This window comes from Mus caroli, chromosome 7 (genome assembly GCF_900094665.2).
Source record: "Mus caroli chromosome 7, CAROLI_EIJ_v1.1, whole genome shotgun sequence".
NCBI lineage: Eukaryota > Metazoa > Chordata > Mammalia > Rodentia > Muridae > Mus > Mus caroli.
Genome location: NC_034576.1, coordinates 80866199 through 80884727, shown reverse-complemented (window position 1 = coordinate 80884727; position 18529 = coordinate 80866199). Strand labels below are relative to the sequence as shown.

The 18529-nt window shown below is 39.8% G+C and overlaps 1 protein-coding gene across 7 annotated transcripts in view; it reads left to right on the top strand.

Annotated features, from left to right (window-relative positions):
* Nucleotides 1–18529, top strand: part of Ntrk3 (neurotrophic receptor tyrosine kinase 3) — a 397753-nt gene that overhangs the window by 254002 nt on the left and 125222 nt on the right. The gene's annotated exons all lie outside the window — the stretch shown is intronic.

Here is an 18529-nt window from a genome sequence, read left to right as displayed (position 1 = left end):
TGTGTGAGACCCTTTTAGCTGCCTGGGAACCTTCTCAGAGGATAAGGTGGGACAGCTTGATAACAATACAGTACTGAGTATGCAAGGCACTGGGTATGTACTAGCTTGTTTGGACACATGTTGACAGGTGTGTGTGTGTGTGTGTGTGTGTGTGTGTGTGTGTGTGTGTGTGTGCACGCGTGCGTGCACACGCACGTGCAGGTTTCAGTATATCTGGAGACCAGAAGTTACTGTTCCAACTTATTTTTTGAGGCAGACATTTTTTACTTGGCCCAGCGCTTGCCTATTTGACTAGATCAAGGTTTAGCGAGCCCCGGGGATCATCCTGTGTCTTTTTAGGATTACCAATAGGTGTGCACAGGTACACCTGACTCTTTATGTGAGTGCTGAGTATCTGACCTCAGAGCCTTATGCTCATGCAGCAAGCACTTTTCTGATTAAGCCATCTCCCCACTTCCTGCATGTCAGCATTTGAACAATGATCAGGATTATACCAGTCTATGTCCACTGGCTATTATCTGGCATCTTTTTGAAGCTACTGACTTTGATTCTATTTCTGTGCTACCCCCACTAAGATCAACCAGAAGTGTAGACACCCACACTTTACCATTTTACCACCAAGATGACTGGATATACAGAGTATTTATGAATCAATATAAAGACAGGTAATTTGATGGGGAAAAATGACCTAAATTTGTGGGTCAGGAGCTGATTATTAAATCAGCATTCCAATCAATATTCTTGAGTGGGATCTCACAGAAGATAGTGTAAATGTGTCAAGCTCTATGAAATCATAAAATGCATTGTTTCAAATTTTTCTTCTTTCCATTTATGGCAAGGGACATTGCATTAACCGCTAGGCCTCTTTATATTTGCCATCTAAGTTCAGAATTCTATGAACTCAACCCAGGTCTTGGTAGACCACAAGCAAAGTGAACTCTATAGACAAAGCTCCTCCACACGAGCTTTGTGTAATGAAGATTGCATATTCTTCAATGATGGAAACTTAAATGACTCAACGCATAGAAAGTAGAATCTATAAGCAGAAAGAACGATTTGAATTGTTTATTGCATGACACACCTTTTCTGAAAAAAATGTTTGAGGGATTTTGCAAGAACAAACATGGTAGTACAGCAAGATGTATGGAAATATTTGACAGTTTGGGAGAAACAACATAAAATAATAACAGGAATTAAGCTGGTGACAAGATTATAAAGTACCTGTAGCAAGGGAAAGTCTTCAGATTGGACTGTGAACATGGTGATAGCCAAGCACAGTGATAGCATCAGAAATTACAGGTTGATGTTAGAGCAAGAATATATTTGCTACATGTCCAAAAAGAAACTTCTCTTTTCCCAGCACTTTATGAAGGTCAGGGTGAGGATGCAACAGCTTGCCAGCTTCCTAATGATACTTTATCAGAGCATTATTAGGGGTGTTCATTAAAACATTCATTGACACAAAGCAACAACTTCATGACCAAACTCATTTTGTGAAGTGGTGGGTTAAGGATGGAAGAGAGAAGCTGTCTATGCACCCATGGGGCATGCCATGCCCTGCTTGAAAGTGGATAATCCTGAGGCACCCATGGGGTTGTACAATACACTGCTTAGAAGTAGAAAACCTTGGGGCAACCATGGGGTTGTGCCATACACTGTCTGGAAGTGGAGAAACTTGGGGTACCCATGGGGCTTGCCATATTCTGCCTGAAAGTGGAGAACCTTGAGAAAGGACAGTGTTGGGGATAGCAGAAATCTTTCTTTACTGCAGTGCTTCACATCTGAGGCCCACCATGCTCACCCTCCTCCCTAGCAAGGCTTTCCCCCCTAGACTTATTGGAACCTGATTATGTGAGACAGTAAATCATTGAAGTCCAGAACAAATCTCATTTGACATTTTTATCTTGACTCTTCTGGGGGCCTTTAATTAGCATGATTGCTGTGCCGGCGATTGCTCCAGTGGACTTCGAATTGCTCATGGTTGGCATAATGGCTATTGAAGTTTCTCTAGTTACTGTTTCTGGTCATCTAGGAAAGTCTCTGATTAAAAGTAATTAAGCTCCTTAATAGGACATAATAAGGGGCTGCTGGTAGTGAGTTTACATGAATTTTAAAAATTCATTAGAATATGAATTTATATGATTTTAAAAATATTACTTCTATGAGTATGGTACAGGTTGTTTGCTCCGTTGTTTCCTACAGTGTTGATGCACGAAACCATGGCACACACAGCCCCTGTGTGTGAACCTACAGTTAGCATAGCCACTGCCTCACAGGACAAGTAGCCCAGGTGTCTATGATCACATGGTACACAGCTTGCCTTTTTAGTCACAGCAGGCAGATGTGAAATTCTCTGCTGTTTTTATTGTCTAGGTGCTTTCAGCAGAATTAGAACATGCAATGGTTGAAAACATAAGTGTGGTTAAAACTCATGTTCCTATATCTACCAGCTCCCAAAGTGAAGTTCAGGTTACAATGTAATGCTCTCCTACAATGCTATAGCAGTAGTTTCTAACTGGGGTGATTCTTTCATCAGGATACATGTGACAACATCTGGAGATATTATTAATGGTTACAGTGGGGTATAGGAAGCTATTACTGTCTATTGAACAGAAGCTAGGTCTACTGCCAAACATCATATAAGGCCAAGATCAACCTCCAATGGTCATCATTTATTATCCAGTCCATGATATCAATTTTGCTGTCACTGAGATATGCTTCCCTGTCAAAGATGACTTCTATAGTGTGTTGCAAAAATGCATAATATCTTTATGAGAAAGAAGGTATGAAAGTTCTTCTTGGATTTTGCCAATTTAAAAGCTAATTCTTTTGAGATGTAGTCATGGGACCACATTATAGTATGATGTGAACTTTGGGGCCACTATCAGTGACCTAAAAGGGTGTAAGTCTTATCAAAATATCTCTGGGCTACAGCTTTTCCAGGCTTTGTAAAGAGTGTGATTCTCTATTTTTCCCATCGGAACAACAACAACAACAACAACCTTGAATGTGCTGTATGGTAAGGCTTGATCGTGTTTGATATTTGGGAAGGGGTAAGGTCTTGGCAGTGAGTAAGAACAGGATTGCTTTCACAGACTGCGAATGTGTGACGCCAGCTCACACATTCACATTCTTTTGGACTCTGGTACTTACCGATGTGTGACATGTGTTTTTGTGTATGACCATAGGGAGGGGTTTGGGGTTTGGAGTGAGAGCATGTGAGCAGCCAATCAGCATTCATGTTACAAGCAATCATCCTGCCCTTCAATGTCTCAGTGTCCTGCTTGTTCATGTGTCCAAGGCAGGTAAGGTTCCATGACCTTTCAGTGTAGTGGAATATCATGTCAGAGAAGCTATGAGAGATGGTAATGTCAACCAGCGAGAACTATGCATCCATTGCTGTGTTGATATCACCATGGCCTGGGGACTTGGAAGGAGCTGTAGACGAGATGGAAGAGAGAGATTCTACAGAGTTCCAAGCCATTGCTTACTTGTCCTTTCTTGGCTTTGCTTCTCCCCTTAGTTCATGTATGACTGAATGGGTTCCAACTGCCTGCAGGTCACTTTTGGAATCTGTTTAGGATCAGAGTGCAGTTTAGGTTGAGTGTGGCCAGGAAATGACATTTACTTCCTGAACCTTTTAGGTTCTGAAGTACAAGTGACAGTCTAAACCTCCCGCTAGTACAAAACTGCAGAACACATGTCACCCAGATCTGCAGTGTCTCTGACCACCAAGGGAAGTCTAACCATCCCTGTAATGCAGAGGAGAAGGCTGAGCTCATGGTGCTGTTAGTTGTATCTGACTACTGTCTTAATGTGTAACCGAGTTTGCCCCTTTAACTGTTGCCACATTAGTCACAGAAATGACTTTTACTCTGAGCTCCTCAATCAAGAGGGTTGTTGGCATCCCCTTTACTGAAGAGGAAATGGGCCACTGAGCATTAGATGTGCTGCACTGTCTCATCCCCTGCTGCCTGAAGTAGCAGATGTGCTTAGAATCATAGAAAATACAAAGAATTCTTACAAAACACCAAAGTTCCTAACGTACCACGATACCAGTCTTGGTTCTTCCACAGTGAGCGGGCTCTGGGCTGTAGTGTTCAAAGGTTGGGGTTGTCAGGGTCTTAAAGCCCGGGTTGAAGGTTTCTAATTCTGGTTCTAAGTATTGATATAATCAGGGTTTGCAAGCATGTACTCTGAGGTCTGTGCCGACTTATCCCTGGCTCCTTTTTGGAGTCCTGCAATGTTATTAATGGTCTTATTGCTATTCACACTAGAGAATTTTGGAAAAGAGTCCCAGACCCTATTTCTTCGTTCCTCCTCTACATTTAATCAATCATCAAGTATTAGATTTGCATAAATTCTGCCTTTGGCTTTCTCTATAACATTTCCCCCCCCCCCCCCCCCCCGGGCTCTCCAGTAATCTCATCACTACTTGATTGCTTGTCCATTCTAGTACAGCCACCTTTAAAACCAAGTGTCAGCAGCTACAGCCTCCAGGTCCAATAGTGCCCACGCCTGTTTTCTTATAGCTCTGGAGCAGAGCTAAGACTGGTATTTACGTTTTTAAATGGTTGGACAGATTCAAAAGAAGAGCCATCTTTTCTAGCATGCGAAAATTACATGAAATTCAAATTTCGGTGTCCATAAATAAAGTCAACTGGAATCCAGCCACTCTCATTCACTCCCTGTTGCCCGATGATGCTTTTGCAGTGCCATGGCAGAGCTGAGCCATTGCAATAGAGACCATATGGCTCACAAAAGCCTACGATATTTATGATCTAGTTGTTGCCCTTACTCTAAGGAGCATAGCCCAGCCTATCCTCTTCTGGACTTTCTTTTATCCTTCCACCCAGACTATGCTCTCAAGTCATAATCGCTTTCAAATTCCTTGGGATTCACTCATTGCCCAAACTCTTAGGTGTATTTATTGTCTGCTGCAAGTTAATCAACTCCTTGGTCTCTCATCCCATAGCATTGCCCTGAAGGAGACTGGTTCGATACTACACTTAGCTCCTAGGAACGTTCTAGCACTCATCCTGAACTATATTTAGGACAGGCCTTTTCTGCTGTTTTTCTGGCTGCCTCCACCTCTACTGTAACACCCTGTGGATGGAGGCACATGATGGATGAGGGTAGGCTGCTGGATTTGCCTCTGCAGGATCTGGTTGGGTCACTGTATGCATGTTGTGAAATTTTACAGGACTTTTGTTCTCACAGACTTATACAAAATTGTTTTTAAAAACAGGTAACATATTTCAGCATCTGGAAACTGTTTTATAGCATGCAAGAGACAGACCATTGCTATCAGTTGAGGATGCATTATTTTATCCAAATCTGTCATATTCATGTCTATATCTATCAAACTATCATGTATCTGGCTTCATTTTTCTATCTACCTATCACTCTGTCAATCTTCATCTATCTGTTTATTGATTTGTGCCAAGTTCTGTTTCTCAATCCTCAGTGCAGTGTAAATGCAGCGTGGTCACATGGTTGGCAATGTCCCATTTCCACGAAATGATTCACAGCTAGTTCCGTACATCATGGTCCTGATCTCACCTACAGAGCCACTTCCTATTTCTCACTCACTTCTGGTCCATGTTCCAGTCAGATTATATACCTTGCTTTTCTTGGAATGCAATTCCTTATTTAGTTTGCTAAAAATTCCTTAACAAAGCACCATGTTTTAGAGCAGAACTAATCATAGCTTTGGGAGAGATATCCAAATTCAGTCAGTGTGTTAGCAGAGCCATGTTCCCATTAAAGGTTGGAGGAGCAGATCCATTCTAGCTCTCTCCTAGCTTGCAATGCTTTACTGGCAGTATTGGGCATCCCTTAACTTGCAAATGTTTCACCTCGTTCTCTGCCTTCATGCTTATGTAGTATTCTTTCTATGTCTCTGTGCTGACTGTGTCTCTCTGTGTCTTTGTGTCTGTCTGTGTTTATGTCTGTGTCTGTCTGCCTGTCTGCCTGTCTGTCTGCCTGCCTGCCTGCCTGTCTCTGTGTACATATGTGTCCAAATCTCCCATGGTTTATTATATTTTTGGAACAGTCTATATTGCATTCAAGTCCATCCTAATTATTTCACCTTGTTTTAAGGTCATATTCTGAGGCCTTGGAACCGCTAAAAGTATACCAGTAACTGCTCTTTACTTGCTATACCTTTTCCATGCTGTACCCTTGTCTTGCTTTAACATTGTACCTCCACAGCTTTCTCTATTTCTCACTGTATCTTTCCTCTCCCTTGTGATCGAGTGATCCCTTTAACTGTAGGTAGGCACCTCTCCATAATGTTATATATTTCTCTTATATATTTCTCTTATCATACATTTTTTTTGCCATTGAGCCCAAGTTAACTATAAAATTCTCGAGTTTTTTTCTTTTTATTTCCCCTGGCGCTGGGAGGGTTGATAATCAGTTGTTTGCAAATGTCCCTTTGGTAGGCTTAGAAAGGTGTGGCTCTCACATTCTTGGCACTGATTTTAGGATTCTTTTGGCAATAAGTTTTTATTCCCTGTTTTATTATTGTCTCCATTTCTCCAACTCTGTACATGATTATGGGCATAGGAGTGCCCCAATGTGTATCAGTCATGTGGATGTTTAGAGCACAGTGAAGCAGGCTTTGGGGGTTTGAGTAGGTATGTTTCAAGTTCTATAGCTACCACAATGTGCTGAGGCTCTGTGACTCTCACAGCATGGGTCACAGAGATTCTCTGCAGGCACATAGATATAATGAACCTGCCATTTATTATTATTTTTATTTTGTGGTGTCAAGGATAGAACCCAGGACCGTGTACATGCTAGACAAATGTTCCACCACTGAACTACAGTCCTAGCCCTTATCTTCTGAGTATAATAATTCCCCTCCCTTCCAATGGATATTGTTTCTGTCTGAATGCATGTGGTTTCACCATTTTTTAAAATAAAGGTCAGAAGAAATCAATAGATTTTTTTTTTCTGACAGGTGTCTGGTAGATATCTTTTCCCCCTTCTTCTCCTTCTTGGTCATCTTCATTAAGTTCATTGTTATCTTTAATCAAGGGACTTTGGAGCCAATAAGGCAATGTATAGGCTTATGCTATTTAATTTTTAAGGATGTCAATTTAGAATGTGCCAATGATCTGATTCTATTATTCCAGACCCTGTTCTAAGATAATCTACTTAAAATTGATACAAGCTAGGGTTAAGATTTTATTCATTACACTTCCTACTAGACTCTGGCCTTTGCTTCTTGCTGACTACATCCTGAACAATATTGCCACAGCCTCAAGAAATGTCAGACACTCTGGGGTATCAGATGGGACTTGAGAATTTTGGTCCTAGGGTCACACAATCCAGTTTGACATAGGGGGAATTGGTGGTAAAGTAACATTTTTTTTTACATACCTCAGAGAGTTATTTTGAGGCTAGCATAGTAATCATTTATGATCCTTCAAATTGTTTTCAAATGTCAAGATAGTAAAGTAGGATTTGAGAATAATATGATATACTGCTACATAGACTCACACACAGAGAGAAAAATCAAATCACATGGTTCTAAAAAATAAGTCTATTTTTAAAAAATCTGGTTTATCTTTTAGAGCTTGAATTTTTCTTCTGTGTAATATGCAGAAGGTTTAGGAACAAGGGAGCTAGGATGAGAAAGGCTGGCCTCAAATCCTGGCTCTGCATCCTATGCCTCCATGAATTACTGAGCCCTTCCAACTTTAGTTTTTCCATCTACAAATTGGGTGCCATAACCGTTTTCATGTCATAAAGGTGCCAGAAAGAGTGTATGAGGGATTCCTTGTGTGATATTAACTTGTTGCACGAGTAGGTGCAAATGATTATAGATATTGATTATAAAGTTTTCTTTATTAAAAAAATGATTGAGAAGCAAGAAGGAAGCATATAAAAAGGTTTTATCATAGTGTATTTATTTAAAATGGTTTCAGACAATCAAACAAATAACATAGACTTTCATAAGTCACTGCCAGGTAATCTAAAGAAAGTGGTCTTAGATTTAGAGGTTGAGTAGGGGTTGGATAAGAAAAAGAAGCTGGAAAGTGAGTAACTTGGAGAATAGCATTCCACAGGAGAAAAGGAAAAAGCTGAAATGTGCAAGGCATGGTCAAATTAGACTTTTAACTGGACCAGGGGTGGGTGTATGGGGGAAGAGAGAATAAGAACAGGATGGTAGTTGAAAATAGAGTATGGTAAGACTGGAGTGGCAGCCTATACTTATGAGGGGTGTCGATGCAGGGATAGTTTCTCACAAATAGCTTCTGAACAGGTTAGTGGATTTATGAATTTGCTGTCTTTTTGATACAATTAGATATGTGACATGAATTAATATAATGAATGGAACCTGGGAATCATGTTGAGAAACCCCCAAACAGTGACTTTTTTTGTTGTTTTGTTTTTTTCAAGACAGGGTTTCTCTGTGTAGCCCTAACTGTCCTGGAACTCACTTTGTAGACCAGGCTGGCCTCAAACTCAGAAATCCACCTGCCACTGCCTCCCAAGTGCTGGGATTAAAGGTGTGTGTTACCACACCCAGCCAAACAGTGACTTTAAAGTGGGAGTGGGTGGCAAGAGAGTATGAGACGTGAGTTGGTAAAATGTGCCACATTTCAGCTGTTGATCTGGATGCTTTTATTTGTTTATTTTCTTATAAGGGAATCTGTGACATTTCCCTCATCTAACAGGAGGGAAATTGAGGCTCAGAGAAGTTAAATAGTTTACTTAAGTCTTTGAGGTCATATACAATTGGTAGGTAGTAGAGAAGAGGGATTTGAAAACCAGATCTGTCTGTCTCCAGATCTTTGTGTTACTATTATACAAAGTGGGGATTTAAATGTGTACATGAAACATCACAAAGTAAACACCTGAAACCTAACAATTAAATACAGAGATAAGGAAAACATTGACAAGAAGTGAGGATGACTCCAAATGTTTGTGTCTGGGTAAGAGTGGCGGTGACTTTCAATAATTACCTTTTTAGTCATGGGGATTGACTTTTGATTGAGTGGAGCCTGAGATTCTTCACTTCTTGAAGTCTCCTAGTGCTGCTACTGCAGATGCTACTGCTTCTGATGGTGGTGGTGTGATCTCACAAGGAAATGTTGGGCATTCAAGGGGTCAGAGGACTGATCCTTGAGAAGACAGCAGAGAATGGATGGAATAGAGGAGCCCATAGAGAGAAGGGTGAAAAATGATCAGAGTTGTGCAACTGTTTGGTGTTAGGGAATCATGGAGTCACACTGTGTAGCAAGATCAAGTTGAAGGGAAGTGGAAAACATTTGGTTGTGGAGTCACCATTGGCAATCTTCAAAGACTCTGTGTATGTATGGTGGATTTGTGTATGAGTGAGCACATGTCTTTTCTGTGAACAACTAGAATTTACATTATGGAAAGGAAAATGTGAATATTCAGTAATAGTTGAGGTTAGGGTTGGAACTAAATCATGGGAAATCTTGATATTTACATGACCTAAGGACAGAAAACAGCATCGAATAGCACAGTAAAGTATAAGGCATTACTTATCACTTATTAGGTTAGAAACTGGGTACATGGACATATCAAAAGGTAGATGTGGCCATATGTACATTTCTGTAAGACAGGAAATAAAATAGGAATGCTTTCAAATACTGGAGATGTGGATAACATAGATTTTGAGGAACATGTTAAGATGTCCCTAGACAGAGACCCTAATGTAGGAGTAGGTGGTAGGAAAGCATAGGCTTGATAAAATGTGTTTCAGCAGTTGGCCTGAGTGATTTTTTTTTTAAATATCAAGAAAGAAGATTGGATGGTAAGTATCAGTAAAAATAGTTAATTTTGCAACCAAGGAATTATATTTTTTCCTTGAGTGCAAAAAGAAAGAAAAATGGCTGGGTTTTGATCCAGATGGTACAGTAAGTTCATGCTTAGTGTACCTCCTCTGCACCAAATATATAGCAATAACAAAAAACAAGAGATGTGGCTGTTCAGCAAAGCAAATAAATAACTTTGTAGCCAAGGATAGTACTGAAATAAAAGATGAGGACCAGAGGATCGTTTGTTCTTGTGATGGGACCAAAGTCTAGAAGCAAAATATGGGTACATAACTGTATTTATTTCTGGATGGATCTTCAGAAAAGTGCATGCTTCAGATTTCCCAGAGTAGAAACCTCTGCTGTAAACCATGCACTGGAGACACAGACTTCTACAATAAGTAATGGAGCCCCCAGAAGAATAGCATTCTCCTCTGGAAGCACAGCGAATAGGAATTTCTGAGCCTCTGGGAGTAAAGGGAGAGGAGATGAAGATTCTGCCTTTTAGATAAGGAAGAAGTCTATTGTGCTATAGTCCCAACATTATTCTTTAGGGGCTCCAAGCTAATAAGGGATTGTTTTCAAAAGTTCCAAAAAGCTACCTGGAAGCAATGTCAGCAACAGATTAGAAAACACAGGAGATCAGCAAGAGGGAGAATGAAGAAGAACATCAGGAAAAATTTACCACTCTCCAGGTGAATAATAATACAAAATTATAAAATATATAAAAAAATTTAATGATAAGAATGGTTGTTGACTTTACTTTCATTCAAAAATAATCTGTACAATTTAGCCAATATAGTAAGACAAGAAAAAAAAAAAGACTTGGAATGAGAGAGTTGACAATTCTTACTGTGAATGGTGTATAGTCAGCCTATATACAATATAAAGGGGTATTTGTAAATTAACTACTGATTAAGGTGTTCTGTCAAACTGCTGAAAACATAATAGATAAATAAAAATAAGCGTATTCCTACCCGTACACTTCTATAATACTAACACTCAAAATGGTGATATCAAAGGGGCTACAGGTTTAAAGCCAGCCTGCACTTCATACTGAATCCAAGGTCAGCCTGAGCTACATAGTATGACTCCATCTAAAAATCAAGACAATGGCCATTGAGATAATGCAGAAGGTTAAGGATGCCAAACTTGACTTGAGTTCAATCCCAGGAATCTACAGGGTAGAAGGAGAGAATTTACTTCCACAGTTTATCTTCTGACCTCTACAAAAGTACCATGGCACATGCCTTTTCTCCCACAAAACAAAACAAAACAAAACAAAAGCACAACAACAACAGTATATTACATAAACACAATTAGAAAAATTAACTTAAAACAAATAACATTTCGAAAAATAAAATCAAATAAAACATGTACATTAAAAGGTATAAACACAGCAAGAGATATTCTGAGTTCTATATTATTCTGGGATAAATAAAAGATAGTAATGACTATAAAAGGAGTATGTGGAGCATTCTGAGAATATGGGCATATACATATAATGTGTATATAGGCTGTAGGTTTCATTTCCAGCATTACAAGAAAATGAAATAGCAAAAATAAAATAAATCAAGGTAATGAATGAAGGCTACACGCAGCAACATAGAAAGTGTCCTGTTTTGCTGCTTAGAGTGGTATGATGCGCTTGTAGGACCAGCACTTGAGAACTGAATACAAGAGAATCAGGAATTCAAGGTCATCTTTCACTATGTAGCTATAATAAGTAGATAATTGAATGCACAAACAAATAGGTATAGGAATCTGAATTCTTGTGTATGTTATTGTAAATTAGTATGCAAGGGAAGAATCTATTCAATAAAATAGTGATTATGTTACCTCATACCAGCCACTCCATGATAATATGAGTGAGATTTAAAACATTAGAATTTTTCCACCAACTTCTTGTTTTAAAGTTAATTTCAATAGGCAGAAATGTTTTAATAGTCAATGAATTGCCTTGTGTTTCTCCTTCATTCAGCATCTGCCATTGTAATCATCCTTTTTTGTCCAGACACATGAGAACTAAGAAACCAGTGCTGGTACAGTGTTGTTAAGTAACGTTGATATTATTCTGATTTCATAATCCCCTGCTCCACTGTCTTTTCTCTGACCCATGCTGAATTTGGTGACTGGATCTCTTTAGTCTCCCTGATCGGGTTTTATGTAGAATGTGTATCACTTTAGGCTTATCAACTGGGACTGGGGAGATGAATTTGGAGGAGGAACACCATAAAGACATAGTATTATTTTTATCAAATACATCAAGAGGTATACTTAAACACATGGATAACCACAAGGACATAAACCCTGATCAACTAACTAGCTAGGACATTTGCCAGGTTTTATTAAAAATTGTACAATTTTTCTTTTTCCTGCTCTTTAGATATATACCAAGAACAGTATACTTAAGAGAGAGGAGCTAAATTCTATATTCTCGAGTGAAGAGCTCCTGTATAAAGTATTTAGAGTTCTTCTGTATGGAATATAGTTCTTTAATAAGAGAATATGACTTGTCTTTGAGGAACTAAATAGTCCTTTAAACAGCTTATAGATAACATGAAATGAAAGATGAATACATTTGAGTACAGCATCATTTATTGCATCCCAGTCTTATCTGAAACTTGTTGCAATTCTTCCACTTCCAACACAAGAGTGCACAGATTGAAAGCCTGTACCAACACATACAGCATTACTGTATTAATTTAAATCCTAAAAACATTTGACCTTTATACAAAGTTAAAGAACAATCAATAGACTAAGGGAACTCATCCTGGTGTGTGCAACCAACAGAAAATTTGCATACAGAAAAATTAAAATTCCCCAAATATGAAAAGGGCAACACCCAGGTTTTCACCTTATAAATTTATGTTGCAATTACAAGATATAATCTACCACTGATCAGTTTGGAAGGACAACAATATCAGGTATGGAATTAGATGGAAAAATATTTCTCCAATTAGTGATTTCAGGAATATGAGTTTTAAGGACTTTGGAAAAATATTGGATAGTAGACTAAAGGATCTTGATACTCCAAAGGAACATTCTCAAAAGATGTGCTTCTCAAACGTTTCTGTGCCCAGGGATCACCTGAAGAGCTTGTTAAAATGCAGGTGTTGATTCACTGATCTGGAAGCACCTTCATTTTCACTAAGCTCCCAGCTGTTGCTAAAGCTGTTAGAGCATTCACATGGTTGCATTTGAAAAACAAGGTTCTAGAGCAGAGTTAGCAAAAGGTGCCCGTCTGACTCCTGCCTCTTTTTGTAAATGAAGTTTTCTGGTGTGTTTGTGTGTGTGTGTGTGCTCTGTTTCTATTTGTCTGTGACTTCTTCCAGGACACACTGGCATTATTTTGTAGGTGTAAAAGGGAGTATACAGTATCCATATCCATTTTTTACCTGGCCCTTTACAGGATACTTGCTAACTACTGTTCCAAAGTGTTGCCCCCATAGGTATGTAGACTTTTGCCAAAAGATTATTGAAACTTTTTTTGAATAATAGAAAAATAAATACCACTAACATTGATAGAACTGGAAAATAATATGTAACAGTAACACAATGAATGCTAGCCACTCAAAATCAATAAATGAAGAACTGGGGATATAACTCAGTGGTAGAATTCTTGCCTACCATGCAAACAGCCCTTGGTTCCATTCCTGGCATCATAGGAAAATACAACAACAAAACTAAATAAAGTTAATAGATGAAAGCAAATGTATCAATATCAGTAAGCATCCTGTTTTGCTAGATTTGGTTAGGTAAACCTGTAAGCCCAGTATTTGAGGGGCAAGTGAACAAGGATCAGGACTGCAGGTCAAGTTGCCTGATGTTAGAGGGGTAGAATACCCAAAAGAATGCTGCCAAAGGGAGAAAAGAATCTATTTTTTGCTTACAGTTTAAGAGGACTAGAGTCCACCAATATGGCAAAGGCACAGCAACAGATGGGGAAAGCTTGGTGGCAGGAGCAGGCGTCTGGCTTATCATATGCTCATACTTTTGTCCATACACAGGAAGGAGAGTGAGAGAAGAGGGAGATAGGAAGTGGAATGGGGCTATATAATAAAAGCCCACTGCTATGACACACTTTCTCCACCAAGACTCTACCTCCTAAAGGTTCCTTAACTTTCTTAGAGATTGTCATCAATTGGGGAAAAGATTCAAATGTATGGGTCTCTGGGGAAGTTTTCTTATGCAAATTACGATATTCTTCAGTATATAGTAGCAAGTTTGAGGCCAGCTTGACTCTATGAAACCTTGTCTCACAAAAACAAAGATCAATTGTATTTTAGATTTGAAAGACTAGGCACGATAATATTATAATCTGGCTACGGGTGTGTACATCAGTGAGTGTACCTCTGTCAGCCATTTATTTCAGAACAGTGGTTAGCTCTGGTCTGGGGATTCAAGGTATTGGATGCACACAGGTGAATTATTGGTCAAGGTTAGAATAAACTGTCTTCAAAAGAGCTGAAAAGACGGTGCCCAAAGACTTAAAATTGTTAATGATAGGCACTGGGAACAGTTTTGATGTTATCTACATTTTACTGATATTTTAAACATTTGAAAAGAATTCAAAGAAACAAGAAACAGAAAAACAGAAAAAGGCATAGTTAATGTAAAAGATATTTTGAAGTGAGGGTAAGAAATGCAGATAGACTATTAATACATAGGTTTTATTTTCTCTTAATTGACTAAGAAAGAGATGTCCAATGACCTCATGTTATCCCTTATATAGTAAGTTTTTAGAATAGTAAGATGTTTTATTATATTGCTCTAGAGAGTATGGATTTCCTTTCATTTAGAAAGGTGACTTTATTCATGTCATGGGACGGAAAGGATTTTGTTTTTTGGAGGGCTAACAGTTTACTTATATAAGCCAAGATCAGCCTATTATTGGGATAGTATTAGTAATGGCAGGGGTGCTATCCTCCAGAATGGCTCTCCCCGTTTGTATGAGGCTCTTCTAGCACTCTTTAGGAATGAGCCAAGAGCTCCAAGATTTTTTCCAGGACTCATGCTTCCGAGAGTCTCAGTGTTCTGTGCACTTTTATCCAGACTTGGTTGCCTTCCCATTTGACTTGCATGAGCATGATTGCATGAGGGGATACATTCAGCCTTAGCCCCCTTCTTCTGAGCCAGCTCCATAAAAGTGGAACCAGATTTAGTCTTGTTGGCCAGTGGTTTAGGAAATCTCACTCCATACTTTGCCAGCAGTATTGGGGCACTCTATATTGAAGATAGGAGACTATGTTCAATATTTGTCCATGACGCATATGACAGTGGTATTACAGGAGCAATTACATTTCTGCATCCTATAGAAGCCTTTGTAATGTATTTTTTCTTTAATGATATTGTCTGTACTGTAGGAAATATAACAGCTGTATTTAAAATCCCAATGACTGTTTCTCACATACCTTATCCACACCAGGCACTATGGATGACACAATTGCCACATTTCCTTCTAGCAATGGTGTTTTGGGTGGCACACAATATGTCTTCTTTTGTTTAAGAATTACAGTTATTTAATGGATATATATATGTACATGTGTGTGCATGCATGCCAGGGTACAAAAATAAGTGTAAGAGGCCAATTTGTGTGAGTTGCTGCTCTCCTTCCACTATATGAATTCCCAGGATTAAACTCAGGTCCTTGATGTTGGATGCACCTTTATCTGCTTAGCCACCTTGCCAGCCAAGATATATTTTCTTATTGAGAACCTCATCCCTCTTGTGCATACAGCTGTGTTCCTGAGCTGTCTTGTATCTTTGAGATGGCAGGCTTGATCTTTTGCTATACATTTCCAGGACTTCCTGTGTTCTGTCAACCATGACCAGAGAGAGGGTTAGTTTTGCATTAACAAGATACTCAGTGAATGCTGAATGTCACTACTTCTATGGTGTTTTCTAATATACAGGCATAGCCTGATGATTGCTAAGTACCAGACTTAGGTGGGAAGACTGGTAAATCAGGAAACTAAGGGAAAGGGGAAAGGAACCTACAGAGTGGTGGGATATGGTGAACCGCACAGCTCATCCACAAAATATGGATACCATTTGCTTCAGGTAATCACTACTATGTAGAAAGGTTGGTTCAGCTTGGCCAGAACTCTTGGGTTTTAAAAACAATCTACAAATAGGGATATTTTAAGAGTGAAATCTTCTGAATTTTAAATGTTGGAAACTAAGTAAAACTTAAAGAAGTTTAAAAAAATTCACGTTTTGGGGAAGGAGTAGGAAGGGAGGAAGAAATTGAGAGTCAAGGTAAAAGAACGAGAGAGAGGGAGAGGGAGAGGGAGAGGGAGAGGGAGAGGGAGAGGGAGAGGGAGAGAGAGAGAGAGAGAGAGAGAGAGAGTTTTCCAGGGCTCTGTGTGGCCTATGATCTATGCTTGCTATCTTGAATTAAAGAATCAAAGATGAGTTTTAAATGGTCTAGTCTGCTGCCAGCAAGGCTAGGATTCAAGACTTGACAACTCAAGCCAACAATTCTGGATTTTTATTGAATTTGATTATAAGAAAAGAAAGATCTTAAATTCCAAGGAGCAAGTTCCCCATCAAAGTAAAGGTCCAGCACAACAAAGTCCTAACCCATGATCCCTAGGACCTTCTCCCCATGAATTTGGAGGCGATAACNCCCAGCCAAAAAAAAAAAAGTGCAAAATATTTACCTAGGAGGGAACTTTTCTTCAACATGGTGAACTCTTCTGCCCACCCTGTTCAGTGTACAGTGTATAGTGGCTAGGCCAGGACACGGGACCAATCCCTGCTCTACCCACTATGCTAGGCTTTCCCATCCTTTTTGTGATCATGGCTGTTCTGAAAATTTTTCTTTTTGCCATACTCCTTAGTGCCTCTTCCTCATAAGTTATTTTTCATCCTTCCTAACCTGAACTCCAGGAAATCATACCAAGTGCAGTTAATATCTGGATGGAGCTTGGGATTCCATACTGGAAGGTCTCAATCCAAACAATATGTTCTTGCCAGAATGGGGGAGCAGTGGGGATCCAGGGAAAAATGGGTCTGTGATGCGCCACATGAGAGGAGTGGAATAGTGTGGGACTATGTGGCTCTCTATCTATAAAAGCTGTTTGTGAGAAAAGAAAGCCCAGAAGTATATCTATTGCTGGCGGCGGGGGGGTGTGTGTTCCCCTCCCCTAGAGAATATCCTAGCTGCCACTGTCTTGGCTTTCTCCCCACACCTCTTCCTAAGAATTGGTTTTCATTCAGGGACCTTATTTCCAAGTATGTAATTTCAACTATTTTGGAGTTAGAAAGATCTATGTTAGAATTTAAACTGCTACAAGATAACATTAGAAGGTTTTGAAAACATTGTTAAGTTTATACAATACATGTTTGAGGATGGTGCAGGATAATCGATTAACCTTACACAATGGCTGGCATAATAATGAATCTCTGGACTCCCTGGTCTGTCTGCTGATAGGGGATTTGCTTTAGGCTCTTTCTTTATTTCTAGGTCTGCTGGAATCGTGGTTCAATAACAGTTTACTCCTTCTAGCCATTGGAGAAAGGTGGGGGAGACTCTCAGAAGGATGACATGCTGACTGGGAGAGAGTAGCCCTCCTTCCAGAATTGCTTTGACCTCTGTGTCCCTATTAATAAAGCTCCCCATGCCCTTAACACCAGAGCCCTATGCATCTCAGTTCATTCTTGTGATGTAATAACTCTAAAGTGACAAATACAGTTGAAGAAAGAGGACAGGAAAGTTATCCAGTGGTACCTAAAATAAGCACTTTATGAGTAGGCTAGGTAACAAAAGGGAACAGAAGGAGAAGCCCATGTGATTCCAAAGTTAGATGAAGTAAGTGTAGGCAGGAGACACAGGAAGATGCTCATCACTATAGATGCTAGAGAGCTGCTGGCTGCTAGTCAGTCTGAAGGATGGAAGCTGTAGCCAGGAAGAGATGCTTGTGGTTTATACAGCTGTTGGGAAATGGGTTTGAAATCTCGGACTTTCTTTTGTGTTACACATCCATAGGGACTGAGCTTTCTGTGCTGCTGAGACTATCAAGGACTTGGCCTTGCATAGTTATTCTGTTCTTAGTTCATTGGAGGGTAGGTTCCAAGACCCCTCACTCAATCCTTTTGGGTGTTCCACATCCCTTTCCTCCTAGCTGCATCCCTTAACAACCCCCCTTCTTTTCCTGGAGCAACCCTAGCATTTCTGGCTTGCTTCTCAGACTTAGACAATCCCTGATGTCTAGGCTCTGTTCTGAATTACAGAGAGTCTGCAAGTTCCTTCATGCTGGATGACTGTGGGGAGAATGGCTGCTGAGAGATAGAAGATTTTTTGTTTTTTATATTTTGCTGGGCCACCTGTGGGCAAGGCCTTCTTAATAAGTGTGTTTGCCTCTCTTTAGCCTTCTCTCTGACCAACTAGCCTTGTCTTACATCTTCTGTGGTTCAAGTCTTTTCCAACCTCCTCTAAGCAGATGTCTTCCCTTCATCTTCTGGGGTTTTTCTGAGGAGCGGGGGCAGGGGGCTGCAGGAGTTTGGAGTGGTGCCTCTTGTGCTATCAAACTTCAGCTTTTAGAATCTTGGAAAGGCTCCACCTGGGAAGGAGTTCCAGAGAAAACAAACTTTGGATCCCGGCTCATATGGGAAAATGTCTGTGTTTGCAGAGGCAGCTTTAGGGACATTGGCAGGGACTGTGGCAGGTTTGGCCTTGGTTTGCAATGGCTCTGACATAGAGCCTTCCTGGACCCATGGATGTTGTA